At 46.1% G+C, this 11,447-nt stretch overlaps 1 non-coding gene across 1 annotated transcript; it reads right to left on the reverse strand.

The window, feature by feature from the left end:
• Positions 1–10,804: 10,804 nt before the first annotated feature.
• On the reverse strand, positions 10,805–10,886 carry TRNAL-UAA. Its single transcript has one exon. It is a non-coding gene; the product is annotated as a tRNA-Leu (tRNA).
• Between the last annotated feature and the right edge of the window lie 561 nt (positions 10,887–11,447).

Consider the following 11,447-nt stretch of genomic DNA (forward strand, 5'->3'; position numbering starts at 1 on the left):
AATGAATTGACTATACACCGTATTTGGTCTTAAAGAAGCCAACCAGATGATCAATGTGGAATAATGAATTAGATGAGTAATGTCTGGGAATAATCAGGTTAATACCATGTTTTCTTTTTTCTGTTTACTGTTTAATTGATCTCCTTGTCTTATCTCACTCTCCCTATTTTTCTTCACTTTGTGGTCTAAGAAAGAGAATGATTGTATATAATCCATATATCTAGTTGGGATTGTTTTCTTCTTGTATTAATGTGCAGTCATCTCTGTATTACTGTTTGCAAGTGACCCTTGTAAAATGAAAAATTATAAATAAATGATTAAAAAAAAAAAAGCAGAGAAAGCCTCAATAGGACTCCTTATGATTAAGGCATACAGCCTATTTTGTCAAGGATTATTCGCTGTCATCATTGGCAAAAAAAAACCTCTATCCACCATTTAATTTATTTCTTAAATCACAAAAATATATAGCAAAACTTATCTGAACACGATGCCCAATGTTGTCTGCTCTGCACAGCTGACTATGGCCAGAGTTTTGGATCTTCCTCAGGGTCCATGGCAGGTCGCACTGTTAGATGCAAAGCATCACGTTACTAACTCAAAATTACATTGCAACTTAAACTAATAATAAACAGCCTTTCTCATTTCACTGTTAATGGCATATGGTTCAACACTTCAAAGCTGCAGCTCTCCAGTGAAACTGCCAGGAATATGGCGCCTCTAATTATAGGCGGATGTCAGATGCCAGCAATCTAATGGATCCAGTCATAGAACAGTCCCATTCAGATCTCTTTTCTTAGATTCTATCAATTACCTTTAAAAGAAATTACTCCACTCCAATCTAGAGTTCAAACCTATCGGGTGTAGTGTCCACAAATGAAAAATCCATTTTTGTTCCAATTGGACAAGGAGGCGTTTATTGTCAAACAGAAGTTATTACAGTGAGACATAGCAATCTGAAGTTGTGATTTCTGAGTACTTCTGCGAAAAGCTAACTCTGCTCCATGGATAAATCCTTCTTTTCTGTTCCCTTCTCCACTACTGCCAACTCCAGACTTCGCGCCTACTGTCTCGCTGCACCCTACACCTGGAATAAACTTCCTGAGCCCCTACGTCTTGCCCCATCCTTGGCCACCTTTAAATCTAGACTGAAAGCCCACCTCTTTAACATTGCTTTTGACTCGTAACCACTTGTAACCACTCGCCTCCACCTACCCTCCTCTCCTCCTTCCTGTACACATTAATTGATTTGATTTGCTTACTTTATTTTTTGTCTATTAGATTGTAAGCTCTTTGAGCAGGGACTGTCTTTCTTCTATGTTTGTGCAGCGCTGCGTATGCCTTGTAGCGCTATAGAAATGCTAAATAGTAGTAGTAGTAGATAGCCCCAGATCTCTGCCCATCACACCACTGATCCAAGGTTCCAATCCCCGACACCCCCAATTAAATGTTTAAGATCCTCCAGCACCCTCCGGCATCCCTGATCAAATATTCAATTTCTCCAGCGTCCACGATGGAAAGATCATCGGGGGGGGGGGGGGGGGGGTTCAGGTGTAGGGGTCAGGTAGTAAGGGATCAGAAGGGGTGATGCGGAAAGGAAGAAGAGTTCCTTCAGTTAGTACAGTCTACAGCCATATGGTTACTTCATAACATCCACCCATTCCACCGCATTACTCCACTCTAAACACTGGCTGCCTCTTTCCTCTCATATTCACTTCAAACTTTTGACCCTCACCTTCAAAGGATGTTTTCCCCATGCCCCTGACTGTTTACAGCGTCTACTTGTTCCCTACACTCTAGAGAATGACACGGGGACAAAGGTTGTCCCCGCCTCGTCCCTGTGGGTTCTGTCTCCGTTCCCACCCCGTCCCCACAGGTTCTGTCTCCGTCCCTGCCCCGTCCCTGCAGGCCCTATATCACCGCAGGTTCTGTCCCCGCCCTGTCCCCATGGGCTCTGTCCTCATCTGCAGAAGCCTTGAACAATTATGATTTTATATTTAAATCTTTCTATTAAAGTATAAAAAGGAACAATATGCTGTGCAACTGTTGTGTATAAATTACAAATAGAAAACAATAATAACCCTCCTCACCACCACCTTCTACCCTTCCAACCCCAACAACAACTGACTTCTACTACCCCAAAGAATCCTAATCCACCCTGCTAAAATGTCCAGGAGTACAAAATACAACCCGTTCTGTATGACCTAGAGGGAAGAAATATACCCTATGAAGCACTGTTATGATTTTTTTAATCTGTGGATGGATAAGAAGTCATCAACAATCTCAGGATTCAGTCTTGCTCTCCTGTCTTCCACAGTCCTTCCTGCAATAGAAGATGTCTTCTTAGAAGATGTGCTGGTAGCAGGATGTACAGGATTCCTCATGCAAATTTTGCTATTTGTGGCCAGCATGATTGCTTGTTTTTCCAAAAAATCAAAATATCATTGTCTGCAACACTCAAACATAAATAACAGTCCAGTTCATTAACAGGCTTCAAAGTAGAAAATGACACAGGGACAAAATTTGTCCCCATCCCTGCCTCGTCCCTGTAGGATCTGTTCCCGCCCCATCCCCGCAAGCTCTGTCCCCGTCCCCGCTGTTACTGCGGGTCCCCGTCCCCATGTCATTCTCTACTACACTCCTCCTCGCACACTCTGGTCCTCTAATGCCGGTCTTCTTTCCCTTCCTCCTCCTTCTGTCGTTCATCTGGACGTTACTCATAACTCTGCTTTCAGTTCTATCGGTCCTATACTCTGGAATTCACTTCCCCCCACAAATCCACTCTGAACCCTCATTCGTTGCTTTTAAAACTGCATGGTTTCCATCTCTTAGGCCCCAATGATTAATTTCCTGCGCTGTTCTGAAACAGCGCCCTAATAATGGCGCTAGGACAGCATGGGGAATTAACTCCCCAATGATCAATGCTAATAACATGCAAATTTAGGCACGTTATTATCGTTGATCACCGGGGGGGGGGGGGGGGGAAGTGCAAGAGGATTGTGCCTGGGCATGTGCTCAGACACAATCCTTCTGCACTTGTTTGACAGATCCGGGCTGTCAAAAGCACGGACTTGTCAAACATTGAGCTGGAGGTCCGTGTCACTGTCTGGGGCAGGGGCATAGCTATGTGGGGCCACGGGGGCAAGGACCCCCATAGATTTGGGCCTGGACCCCCCTACCGACGACCCTCTCGACCCCCCCTCCCACCGCCAACATTCCCCCGCCGTCGCCGTGGGCTACCTTTGCTGGCAGGGGACCCCAAGCCCCGCCAGACAAGGTTCTCTTGCTTCCCACGCAAGGCTTCATTCTGTTTCTGACATCCTGCACGTTGTACTTGCACGACATCAGACCCACAGAAACAGAATGAAGCCTTGCAGTGTACGTGCAGGACGTCAGAAACAGAATGAAGCCTTGCGCGGGCAGCAAGAGGGCCTCGGCTGGCGGGGATTGGGGTCCCCCACCAGCAAAGGTAGGCGGCGATGGCGGCGGTGGGGGAGGGTTGGCGGTGGGGGGGGTCAAGAGGGTTGTCTGCAGGGGGAGCAAAGTTGGTGGTGGCGGCGGTGGCGGCGCCAGGGGGGGGTCGGCAATGGCGGAGAGTTGGCGGCGCCATGGGGGGCTAAAATGTGCCCCCTCACCTGGACTCTAGACCCCTCTCCCGCCGAAGTCTGGCTACGCCTCTGGTCCGGGGGGTGTGGGGACTTGGGGGAACACTAGGACACCAGGCCCTCAGCCATTGGGGGGGTCCACTGGACCCCCAGGACTGAGGGCAGGCTGGGCTGACAGTGACAGCCCAGGCTGCCTGACATGGTTATGGGGGGAAGGAAGAGCGTTAGCCCTAACACCAGCTCCAAGCTGGCACAGGGTTAAGGCGCTATTTGGCCTGTGCAATCAGAGCGCAGTGCTTTGATCATACGGACGGAATACCAGAGAGCTACATTTAAATATACTTTAAATGAGCTCTGCAGTATTCCCTGCGCGCTCACACCAGACCCCCTCTGATCATCTGTGCTGGGAAAATGCGGGGCACTAGTCCGGCGCTGGTGGCCTGTAGCGCCTGCATTTACATTTGATCATCGGGGAATTAGTTGTCTTCCTGCCTCTTTCCCTTATTTCGTACCTTTTATCTTTCTCTTCTCATCCGTCCACAGTTTTATATTGTACCCTGCTTAAATACCATTGTTTTTGGTCCCTGCGCTATATCAAATGAATAATCAATGATGATGATGATGACTAGTTTAGTTAGTTAATATTGATTTATTTTCAAGTTGGCCCTGCAATGTGTTATATGCCGGGGCAGGTGGCAAGGTTGCTCCCACATTATTTGCACCTGCCATGTACTGCGGTGAAATGGAGTATATTAAGCAGCTTCCATGTGCGGTAAATCTGCACCTTCCCAATTGCGAAGGACTAAAGTATAAAACATATCATGCATCTAACTTCCCCTACCTGGGATGCCAACTCTGGAATGCTCTACCCAGATACATTCGATCAACTAGTGAATACCTTCCCTTTAGGAAACTATTGAAAACCCATCTATTCAAACAGCTTTACCCAAATGACTTGACCTACCGTAAGTACTACTACTACTACTATTTAGCATTTCTATAGCGCTACAAGGCGTAAGCAGCGCTGCACAAACATAGAAGAAAGACAGTCCCTGCTCAAAGAGCTTACAATCTAATAGACAAAAAATAAATAAAGTAAGCAAATCAATTAATGTGAACGGGAAGGAAGAGAGGAGGGTAGGTGGAGGCGAGTGGTTACAAGTGGTTACGAGTCAAAAGCAATGTTAAAGAGGTGGGCTTTCAGTCTAGATTTAAAGGTGGCCAAGGATGGGGCAAGACGTAGGGGCTCAGGAAGTTTATTCCAGGCGTAGGGTGCAGCGAGACAGAAGGCGCGGTCTGGAGTTGGCAGTAGTGGAGAAGGGAACATAAGCAACCCATCCATTTACCGGTTCATCTAATCATTAACAACAATGGCTCAGAAATGACCTCCTACCCAATCTTCTTACCCTCCATGCTCTTCCCCTACCTCTTCTTCATCGCTCCACTTCCTTACCTATCCCTTCTCTCATACCTCTTTTATCCCATTTACCCCTTGTTCATTTGTCCTACCACATACCTCCTTTGTTGATTCAGACACTACAGATTGTATTCTCTTGTTACTATGTAAGCCGTATTGAGCCTGCGATGCGCAGGAAAGCACGGGATAAGAATGTAATAAATAAATAAATAAATGCAAGGCAGATGATGATCCCGCTCCCTGCATTTCCCGGAAAGGCTTTGCAGTTAATTGCAAAAACCTACTTTAGTAAAAGACCTTGTGTGTAATAATTTCCACAGAAGCCCTTTCATGGATAAGGCCTTTAGGTCACTGTGCCTGTGGTGGGGGGGGTGGGGGGAGAAAAAAAATCTTTTACAGTGCAAGATGACTGAAGAAAAAGAGAAAAATCTAATTCATAAAACCAGCAAAAGTATTATTTTGAAGAAAGTATATAATATTGCTGATTTGTGAAACATCAGAGGACTGCCTAAATTGTAGCTGCCCTGGAGAAGAGGGTTGAATTGAAAATTAAATCCAAAATCCAAATGAGAAGGTAATCATCACCCTCTAGAAGCACTTCCCAGCCCAGAATTTGTTCCTGTAATTAGTAGGCAAGAAAATGTCAGAAATTAAATAATGATAGCAATAGACCTCGGATGATTAACTGTGGCACAGTAGGGCATCGCCTTTAAATTGCTCAACATTCACAGATGCGCATTGAAGTTTCCTGGGTATTCTGCTGGGAATAGAATAACAGACCCAGCAGGCAGTGAACATGTGAGTGTATGATTCATGTCTCTGGCCTTAATTCAGCAACCTGTATTTCTGAAACCAATTCCGTTTTTCAGAAGGTAGGAAAAGAAAGCAAGCCAGATCCTGAAAGGGAAGCAGAAGACTTTCATTGCTGAAAGAAATGAGCCGATTAAGACCAGGGTTTTCCAAGTCCCTACTGCAATTTGGAAATGAGAGGGGGAAGGCAGACTTTTGAGATTGCTTTTACATGTAGGACTAATTGGAATGAGCAGGAATTCAGTGGAAAGAATTCTCCTCAAAATGTCATGAGACCATTCAGAGCTGGTCTTAGTAATTGCAGATCAGGTGTTCATCTTCTCCCTCCTTCCCCCCCCCCCCCCCTTTTATGATATTTCTTAATAACTGTCATTTCCTGAATTGTAAACATCTTTCCTAATATAGAGAGAATAGTATTCATACCTCATGATCCTGGATGCCATCTTTACAACAGCAGACTCCATTTTCTGAACCAAACTTCTTACAATTTTTGCCATTAATTCCTCCATCTTGGCCTTTACACTACTTTTGAATGTCACAGTAAATTCTAATAAGGCTTACCAAGCAGCCCTGCTTCTGCAGGCACTCAGCTACAAGGCCATCATCAGATTTTCAGGCCTAGTCAGTGTCTTTCAGCAGCTTAGGCTATAGAACTCGGCCCACCACTATTCCAGTGGGTGGGTTTCAAGTTGGGACACATATTAACATTCCCCTCTTCACCCTATCTCATAGGGTGACACTAGGGTTATCTATCATGGTACCATCCATTCCAGAAGGTATCCTATAAAGCTATCTATTTAGAGAGTCTGATTGTAAGCTGGTATGGAAAAGATTTTGGCATCCCGATCACAACATAGATACTATCTCAGTCTTATTCTAACCCCTCTTGGGGCTAACCCATATCTGCGATTAAGCAACTACTACTACTACTACTAACTAGCATTTCTAAAGCGCTACTAGGGTTACGCAGCGCTGTACAATTTAAACATAGAAGGACAGTCCCTGCTCAAAGAACTTACAATCTAAAAGACAAGAAAACAATCTAAAGACAAGTGAACAATCTAGAGGACGAGTGAACAGTTAGTCTGATAGGGTGGATAGATTGGGGTATTTTATATATCTCGAGTGGTTAGGCGCCGAAGGCAGCATTGAAGAGGTGAGTTTTAAGCAGAGATTTGAAGATGGGTAGGGAGGGGGCATGGCGTATGGGTAAAGGAAGATTGTTCCAGGCATGGGGTGAGGCAAGGCAGAATGGGCGGAGTCTGGAGTTGGCAGTGGTGGAGAAGGGTACTGAGAGAAGGGCTTTGTCCTGTGAGCGGAGGTTACGGGCGGGAACATAGGGGGAGATGAGGGTGGAGAGGTAGTGAGGAGCCGCAGACTGAGTGCATTTGTAGGTAAGGAGGAGGAGCTTGAATTGTATGCGATAACTGATCGGAAGCCAGTGAAGTGATTTGAGGAGAGGGGTGATATGAGTATATCGGTTTTGGCGGAATATAAGACGTGCAGCAGCGTTCTGAACTGAATGAAGGGGGGATAGATGGCTGAGTGGGAGGCCGGTGAGGAGTAAGTTGCAGTAATCAAGGCGAGAGGTAATGAGAGCGTGGACGAGAGTTCTGGTGGTGTGCTCAGAGAGGAAAGGGCGAATTTTGCTGATGTTGAAGAGGAAGAAGCGACAGGTCTTGGCAGTCTGTTGGATATGCGCAGAGAAGGAGAGGGAGGAGTCGAAAATGACTCCGAGGTTGCGGGCAGATGGGACAGGGAGGATAAGGGTGTTATCAACAGAGATAGAGAGTGGAGGAAGAGGAGAAGTGGGTTTAGGAGGAAAGACGAGGAGCTCGGTCTTGGACATGTTCAGCTTCAGGTGGCGGTTGGACATCCATGCCGCAATGTCGGATAAACAGGCCGATACCTTGGCCTGGGTCTCCACGGTGATGTCAGGTGTGGAGAGGTATAGCTGGGTGTCATCAGCATAAAGATGATACTGAAAACCATGAGACGAGATCAGCGAGCCCAGGGAAGAGGTGTAGATTGAGAAGAGAAGGGGTCCAAGGACAGATCCCTGGGGAACTCCAACAGATAGTGGGATGGGAGTGGAGGAAGATCCATGGGAGTGTACCCTGAAGGTGCGGTGGGAGAGATAAGAGGAGAACCAGGAGAGGACAGGGCCTTGGAACCCAAAAGAGGACAGCATGGCAAGAAGTAAATCATGGTTGACAGTGTCAAATGCGGCGGAAAGATCGAGGAGGATGAGGATGGAGTAGTGACCTCTGGATTTGGCCAGGAGCAGGTCGTTGCAAACTTTAGAGAGTGCTGTTTCTGTCGAGTGCAGAGGGCGAAAGCCGGATTGAAGTGGATCGAGGATGGCATGAGAGGAGAGAAAGTCAAGGCAGCGGCTGTGAACAGCGCGCTCAAGTATTTTGGAAAGGAAGGGTAAAAGAGAGATGGGGCGGTAGTTGGAGGGGCAGGTAGGGTCAAGTGAACAAACTATGATTACAATTATAATATCTTTCAACCTATTAATATGCAGGTTTTTAATCATACTCTTACATATGTATATATATATTGCTAACAATCATCAAGCTAATTAATTCTTTGGTTATATACTGATTATATGCTGATTATACGTTTGCCTTGATTACATAGTCATATTGATTATTGATCACATCATTGTATAAAGCATAATGTCATTACTTTGCATCCCTGTGTGCTCTGAATCTACTATATATTTGCAGATACCTCTGTAGCTTCTCTAGCGTTTGCATAGCGATTGGTCCATCTCATAGGGAGATAGTCCAATGTACTGTCTCCTGTGGTGTTGGGAAGGAGATTTTCGTACAGGACATATTGTCCTGCTGCTGCTTTCTTGGTTATGGCAGTTTCAATTAAGCGTTCTACTAAGCCTCTAGCACACGGGATTATGCAGCATCCTACCAATACAAAAATAGCAACCACTATGATAATGGTGGTGGCTGCAGAAATGATAAATGTCTTCCATTTACCAAAAGCTTTATCCATCCAACCAGTCCAGGATGTATCAACACCTGAGTTTTCAGCCAATTCCTCTGAGAGCGAGGTAAGGCCTTTCAAAGCTCTGGTGATTGACCCAACTGGGGCAGTGTTGTTGGGGATAAAGGTGCAACACTGTGTACCTATTTTGCGACACACTCCTCCGTCTGCCGCTAACGATTGGTCAAGCACCAATCGATTCTCAAGCGTCATTCTGCTAGTGGCATCTAACCGTGCTGCAATACCTTGAACCGCATCTCTGGTATAATTCACAAATCTCTGCTGATTGTAATATATGTAGTTGATCCAATCTACGTTCTTGTTGATAGTCGCCCACCAAAAGAAGGCAGATTCGAATCCTGCAGCTTTGAACTCATCAGGGACCCCTCTTGGAACTCCAATTGCATCTATATAGACCCGGTCATCAAAAGATCCGGGCACTGCATGTCTCTTCACTCGTGAGGAAGAGCTGCTATGAGGAGGAATCAAAGATGCTATGACTATTGGAATTATCAATTTGACCAAGGCACATCTGCCTGTCCAACTTCTGTGGAGTGTATGGTGGATGGTGGTGGTTCCACAATACCACCATACATCTGCTCTAGCCTGTGAAAAGTCTGTGAGGTTCAGACCTCGCAGGGCCCCTTTTCCTAGGGTGGTATTACAATTGGTCAAATTTCCCAAAAAACGTGGGTTTTTAACTGCATGTCGGTCCAGACATGTATGATACCTTGTGTCGGTCTGAAATTCTGAATGCAGGCGGCACCCTCAGCCGAGGGGGCAGGTAGGGGTGATGTTTGTCAAGATGTTGACAAGACTGATTAATGTCCTCTTTTACCTGCAATAGCTCTAACATACACCAAAAACCATCTGGATCATTGTAAAGATCTAAAGGAAAAGGAACCGCTGTAGGTTCTGCCCTTGCATGGGCGCAGAAATAACAGTTAGAAACATTCAAACTCGCTGTGGTATAGTGGGCCCATTCGAGCCACAGGTTAGTATCCCCAAACCCAGTTTCTAGTGCAACTAAGTCTTTGGCATTGTTAATCTGTACAACCTGGTAGGGAATCTTTTCTTCTGGGACCTTGATTGGCATTAAGGGATTTCTTTCAGGCTGGGGAGGAGGAATAATAAGAAATGTGCCAATAGGAACCCTGCCTGTGGCATCTATTCCCAGGGAATAGGCTCTGTACGTGACAGAGGTTATTCCTCTGAAGATGATAGCCACCTGATTGCACTTGGTCATTGGACAATTGGTAATTACTCGTGGTTTCATAATGGAAATACTCTTCTTGAGTTCTGGAATCGCTTGACCTGAATAGGGAACCCATGTACCTGTGTACCACCATACTTCTGCCCAACTTCCACATGTGGAGAAGGGACACATGTATATATCAAAAGCTGAATAATATTGCTGGTAAGGATGTTCACCACATCTAGTGTAAGCACACACATCGAGGGTTATTGTAATTGTTTCCTTGGTTGAGGCTAATATTATCTTGTATTCAATTAAACGATCTGGTAACTGCAATACTTGTGACCTGGACACAGGTGTCAAAGTCAGGGCATGTGATGAGCATATCATCCACATACTGAACAATGGGTCAGACCAGTGGTCCATCTAGCCCAGTATCCTGTTTTCCAAACAGTGGCCAAAGCAGGTCACAAGAACCTGGCAGAAACCCAAATCATGGCAACATTCCATGTAGAACCCCTAAGACTAACAAGATTCCGGACCCTAAAGAGTGACATGATTCCATGCAGAATCTCAAAGAGTAGCAACACTCCATACTACAAATCCCAGGGCAAGCTGTTGCTTCCCATGTCTGTCTCAACAGCAGACTATGGACTTTTCCTCCAGGAATTTTGTCCAAACCTTTTTTAAACCCAGATACGCTAACCACTGTTACCACATCCTCTGGCAAGGAGTTCCAGGAACTCTACTACTAGTAAGACAAATTTGCTGCCCTGTAGTCAGCAGGATTTGAACCTGTGCAGGGAGACCCCAATGGATTTTAAGTCCATCGCCTTAACCACTCGGCCATGACTACCACCTAATTAATGGCAAACAGTAAAGGCCCTGTTTACTAAGGTGCGCTAGCATTTTTAGCGTGCACTAACGTTAACACTGCTAAATGATAGAGACACCCCTATATTCCTGTGGGTGTCTCTAGCATTGGCACGCACAAATTTTTAATGCATGCTATAAATGCTAGAGCACCTATAACACGGCTTAGTAAACGAGGCCCTTAGAGACCTAAGAAATTTTTTATCTAATCTGGCGGCTTGAAATTAAAGCAAATTGTCAACCAACCTAAGCCCGTTTTCGTTTTTCAGTGTAGGATAGGCCAGGGGCGTAGCCAGACTTCGGCGGGTCCAGAGCCTGAGGTGAGGGGGCACAATTTAGCCCCCCCCCCAGCCCCCCCCCCCCCCCCCCCCCCCCCGCCATTGCCAACTTTGCCCCCCCTGCTGCCGACCCTCCTGCCATTGCCGACTTTGCCCCCCTCCCGCCGCCAACCCGCCGTCGCCTACCTTTGCTGGCGGGGGACCCCAACCCCCGCCAGTGAGGTCCTCTTCTTCTCGCAAAAGGCTTCCTTCTGTTTCTGACGTCC

This window comes from Microcaecilia unicolor, chromosome 3, assembly GCF_901765095.1.
Source record: "Microcaecilia unicolor chromosome 3, aMicUni1.1, whole genome shotgun sequence".
Taxonomy (NCBI): Eukaryota; Metazoa; Chordata; class Amphibia; order Gymnophiona; family Siphonopidae; genus Microcaecilia; species Microcaecilia unicolor.